Genomic DNA, 6,303 nt, shown 5'->3' with positions numbered 1-6,303 from the left:
TTTCATGTAAATAAGCAATTATCAGTGCACATAAACAACAGTTCAATGTTCTATACAATAATCTTAATTATACGTGATCATTCAATTCATGCATGACTTATCAATGCATTTTAAACATTCATCTTAGGCATGGGTAACTTTACAATTATTTTTATTTATATTTTATTTTTTATATGGTATATGTCATACTTCATTATATGCACAATACACTTTTATTTTTCTTTCATAACATCTCTGTAAGTACAATACATACATATATATTAGAGGCAGGACCCATGGAGTATATTCAATCAATATGTGACTTATTACCCTGATCTTGTACATCTTTTCTGGTCTCAGGGCGAGGGATAATCTAATCGAGAGAGATCCCAACATCTGCAACCTGATATATCGTAATTTACTTTTAGCTAGAATAATTTCACTACCACCCCACGACATTGGTGATAGTTATTCCCTATCTTCATGGCTAAGGAAACAATATACCACAAAACACAGTGTACTGCTTATCCACTCATTGTAAGCTATAATAGAATTAACATACATGTTCTTTATCATTTGATTAACTCTCTCGGCATATATGCTTTAAGCAATATTTAATCATTTACAATTTCAATAGTTTCTACTCACCACAAGCACGTATGATTTTCAATTAGCCTTATCATAAGGTTCTTGGCTACCCATTAGAGGCATTATCACATATCGATTCAGTTAACCGTGCATAAGGTTGGGTGTCACTCATCCGGCCTCGAGCCATAATAATTTGATAACATACTTTTCATCGTAGACATCACTCAATATGCATTACATAATTATGGATCATATACATGCATCATTCAATATGCATTGCATCTTTCAATTATTCAACATGCATTACAACATTCATTATGCATCACATACGTGCATCACTCAATATACCTTAGCTTAAACAAAAAGTATCCATATGCATTATTTAACACAATGCATTAGCACATTATTCATATAAGCATAAACATCATATTGACATACTTTGTAAAATCTCGATTGTACTCTTATCTTAAAAATTTGATTTTCCATTCATGCACAAGCTTAAAATATTTATAATTATGTAATCATTAAAAAACAAATATATTCATAAAGTGAGTCACATGCACACATTTTTTCATAAAATTATGAAATATACTTGTATTTACATGTTCACAAAATTTGAAATACATATGTCGGAATACATTAATAAAAACTTGAACATATACATGTCTTTATTTGAACTGTGTTCGAAATACTCATATATGGATAAATTCAAGTCTTTTTTAACATATGCACATTTTTGCTCGTAAAAATCCAATGGTTGCAAAAATATTCATTTTACCATAAAGCATGTAATATGAACATTTTTCAAAACCATATATCTGTAACTACATAAATATGAAAATTTATGCATTTCAAATAACCTAAAACTACACATGTACGTAAGTTATCGTAAACCCATGTAAGAGCACATAAAAATTGTGTATGCATTAGAATTGCACAAATACCAGAGTCAGTGTAGATTTACTCTACCTTGTTTGAAGATTATGGAAACCCAAAAAATGGCAAACTTTTTCAATAGTGAATTCCCACAATTTCATGGATTTAGAGAAGGCATAATTAAAAGTCACTAAAAAAACCATGAAAAAACAAACAAACACTTTTACTCCAAAAGAAGGATAGAAGACTTAAGAGAGTAAGATATGAAAAAGAGAGAGGGGGTAAAAGTCATTTTAAAGGCAAGAAAAGGAGTGAGTAAGTGACAAAAAACAATAGTAGGGAGTAGGGAAGGGGCACCATTAAGGAAGTAGGGAGTAGGTAGGGGGCTATAGGTATAAGTAGGGCTTTAACGAGAGATGTAGAGGTGATGGGGTGAGTATTTGGACCTTGGATTGGATTCAAATGAGATCCAACACTAATCTATCCATTAAGGGGATGTATTATTTGGTTTGGAGTTGGTGAGACCCATTTCGATCTCATGAAATCCAAATCCAATATATATTAATGTATATTAGATTCATTTGGGTCTAAGTTGACCCAAACCCTTTTCATTTTAAGTTAGATCCATTTGGGTCTTTTAATAGATTCATAATTTTACTTTACTTTAATGGAATTCATTTGGTTCTCAAATAGATCCAAAACCTTAATTATTTAAAGAGATTCAATTGGGTCTTCAAGTGAATCCAACATTCTCATGTTACTTAGTGAAATCCGTTTGGGTCTCCAACTAGATCCAAATATCATTTTACTTAGTGGGATCCATTTGCGTCTCCAAATTGATCCAAAACTCATTTACCTTGAATGAGATCCATTTGTCTCTCAAATAGATCCAAATTATTTTCACTTTGGTGAGATCCGTTTGGGTCTCAATTAGATCAAAACCATTTTCACCTCGATGAGATCCACTTAGGTCTCCAAATGAACCTAGAATCTTATTTACCTTTAGAAGATCCGTTTGGGATCTTCTATGAATCCAAAACCTTAGTGAGACCCATTTGGGGTCTCAAACGGATCCAAAACTCTCTCATATTCGGTTCAACTCCTAATATGGGTATAAACCTCACCCGAACACATTTGGGTTGACCCGAATAATTTGGAGAACCACATACCACAGATCTAAAGTTCTTAAAACCCATATAGATCTGTTTTGAGTTCAGATATTTTCTTAGGTCCAAACATAATTAGACCTAATATGAATTGGGTTCCAATCCTAGTCATATGGGGTTGATTCTCTAACGATGTCGCTAGGGTGGTGATTCCCTAACGATGTTACGACTAATGATGTTCTTTGTATAATGTTCTCCTTGTTTTGCTGTGTTAGAGTGGTGATTCTCTAACATTTGTCGGCTAGAATGGTGATTTTCTAGCGATAGCGGCCTTGTATGGTGTCACTTAAGATTGTTCGTGAAACATGTTTATATGTCGTGTTGTGTTGCATGATTGAATTGCGATATGGCTTTTGTCTGAATTATGTGTAGTGTGCTTATAATTCTTGAATGATTGCTGCGATTATCGTTTAGCGAGCATGGCTGTCAGACCTATCATTTGATTGTTACGTCTTTTTGTCATGATAGATGACTTGGAAGACCAGATGCAACGATATTATGGGCACTGTGAACAACCTTGCAGAGGTTGTGCAACAGCAAGTAGTTGCGATGCAACAGATGGGTGTGAATCTTCAGTCCGTAACCCAAGGTGGACAGAACAATAGTACGATTACCTATAAGCGATTCATGGAATTGGATCCTCCTGTTTTTGAGGGTAAGACAGACCCTGAAGCTGCTGAGTCGTGGATATGTGAGATAGAGCGTATTTTTCGCGTTTTAGATGTCCCAGAGGAACAAAAAGTGAATTTTGGTACCTATCTTTTGAAAGACCACGCTGAGAAGTGGTGGGGCACTGTTTCTTCAGTTAGATTCAAAGACATGAATGTTACGTGGGATGAATTCGTTGAAGTGTTTAACTCTGCGTATTTTATGAAGCATGAGCGCAGTAAGAAGATGTAAGAATTTCTGGATCTGCAACAGGGAACGACGACCTTGTCTGATTATATTATGAGGTTTTGTTGTTTGGAACGATATTATTTGGATGTTTATGTTGCGGAGAATGATCGAGCAATGAAGTTCGCTCGTGGTTTGAGGCATACTTTGAGAACCAAAGTGTTCACTAGCGGGCCAAAGTCGCTCGAAGAGGCTGTTGAGGTAGCTACTCTATTGGATGAAGACCAAGCCGAGCAACAGACTAAGGTTTTTGCTATTACGAGTGAGAAGAATCCTAGTAGGTGGAGTCCTTGCCACCTACTAGAGAGCGGAAGCGTCAAAAAGTGCAGCAGAATCGCCATCAGAGGCAATCCCAACGACCGAATGTCTAGTGGAAGTGTCGACGATGCAACGAAGATCACGCTTTTGGAACTTGTCCTCGTTACGATGACAAGTGTTTCAAGTGTGGACAACCGAGGCATATTGCCAAGTTCTGTCCGAGGAAGTCTACGAGAGACTTAGTTGTGGCCGATTAGGCGTCGTCAGATGAGATCTGACCATTTTTGTCGTTGTTTGATGTTTTGTGATTTTGCAGACTAAATCCCTTTTAAGGTGGGTAGGATGTAAGACCCGTGAAATTTTCTGAAGAATTTACTGTTTGCATAGAGTTGATATATGTATATTTTCGTGTGTTTACGATGGTTGCACATAGGTAAGTATAAATTTGATTATGCATTGTATTTCAGCTTTGTGCGCGCGACCCGAAATCGCGTAAGAACAGTATATAATTAAGAAGAGCTTAATTCATGATTAATTAACCTCTGGAAATTTAAGGGTAAGTTTGTAATATATTTGTATAGTTTGTCCCCAAATTTGGAACCCATACGACGAAAAAACCCTGTCAGTGCATGTGAATTACAAGATTTGTTTAACGATTATACGCGAGTCATAATAAGCCTATTTCTTGCAAACGATGCGAAATTTCTTTAAGTAGCATTAAACATTTCATGTCAAATAAGTTTTTGAAAACAAATAAATGATTTATTGAAGTCAATTTTATATTTAAAAACATTAAATAAGCATTGTTTTAAATATAGTGCATTATGGATTCAGATCTGGATTGACTAGAGGTGGCCCAAACCCATGTGGCGCCCCTCTAGTGGACGATTTTGAGACTTGGTTGGGATATACTCCCTAATTTTGAGTTTTGTACTCTTATTTTTGTAAACCTTTAAACTGTTGGGTTGTATACCCTCTTTACGTTTGTGGTTGTATAATTATACCTTTGGTTACACTGTTGTTTACCTTTTTTCACTCTCTTGTGGCCGTCCAGACTCGTGGCTTTGTTGTTTCCCTTACACCTTGTTTTCCGTTGTTTTTTAGTAAAACCTTTAAAAAAAAAAATCACAGAAAATTCTAAGGTTTCCAAAGTCGGGGTTTGGGGCGCCACAGATTTAATTCAGATGTCATCTAAGATCCAAATTGAATAGCTTAGGTTAAGTGAATATTGTGTGTTTCAATTGGATATTTTTAACTTAAGTATGTGTCAATTGTTTTTGTTATATATTCACTAAGATCCACATCAAGATACTTTATTCAAAACCCTTGCAATTTTTCTTTCTATTTTATTCAAAGATTTCAAAAAAATCATGGGTACTACAAAGACGCCTAGAGCAGTTTGTCCAAGTAAAAAAAAAACATGATAATGTAAAACTATATTGATTAAAAAAAATTCAATGCCTCAAAAAATAAAAACGATGATGTGCATGGGATGGTTGAAGGGAATCACCCCTAAAAGATAGCTTTCCCAACTTCAAAATGATTTTGAGCGAGGTTGCCTTACATGTTTCTTCAAATAGGTTTGAAAATCATAAATATACTCATACCTATTTTGATTCAAGTTTGGGTTCGAGCATGGGTATAATTGAAATTTGTTTGACTTGTATGCAATTAATGTGGTTGGGTATAAATTAGGTTGGTAAAAATTCGCAAGATTTGGGTTTTTCAATCGGGTCTACAAGTTGGATATAGACGCAACTCAATTTGACTTGAGCTTGGGTCAGGTTTGAGACTGAGACTAAGACTCTCTTTGGAAGCATTGCATTTAGATGGAAACACCATTTCCATGAGTTGCCAATAGGAGTGTAACCCGATCAGTTGTGGACCTGTGGTTCGACTTCAAACCTACTCTTGTCAACTCCATATTTGAATCAGGTCAAAAAATTAGACCCACACCCAAACCGAGATTGATTTATGTTCGGGTTTGGATGTAGTTATGGTTAAAATTGAAGACCTAATTGGGTTAATGGGTTCAGATGTAAATCTATTCGACTCCAAACAGTTCAGGTCTTAAGAAGACCTCTTTTTTATCAGGTCTAGCAAATAGACCCAAACCCCAACCCAGTTCGATTTAAGTTCGAGTTTGGATTCAGGTATTGCTGAACATTGTGGACCAACATGGATTGACGGGTTTAGTTAAATAACAGGGTGGTTCCAAATGAGGCGGACATTAATTTCATTCATGTTCAAGTTAGGTCTAGATAAACCCTAAACGGGCTGCCTTTCAAACAAAAAACGAGTTCAAACGAACTCTTTGTGAGCCATGCAACTGCAAGCAGCTCGTCTTGCATCCACCGCCTACTTTTGATATATCTTTGAAAGTGCGGAAAAAAGATGGGGAAAATGTGCAAAATTTTCAATTGTTTTAAATAAAAACTTTTTCTCGTGCAAAAAAAATAATTTAAGGGCAAGTTTAGAAGAAGGGAAATACGAATAATAATGCAACTTGAAAAGGAAAAGTGACAACTTTTATACTAATTCC

This window comes from Nuphar pumila, chromosome 5 (genome assembly GCF_984573655.1).
Source record: "Nuphar pumila chromosome 5, dmNupPumi1.hap1.1, whole genome shotgun sequence".
Classification (NCBI taxonomy): Eukaryota; Viridiplantae; Streptophyta; class Magnoliopsida; order Nymphaeales; family Nymphaeaceae; genus Nuphar; species Nuphar pumila.
This window is presented reverse-complemented; position numbering follows the sequence as displayed.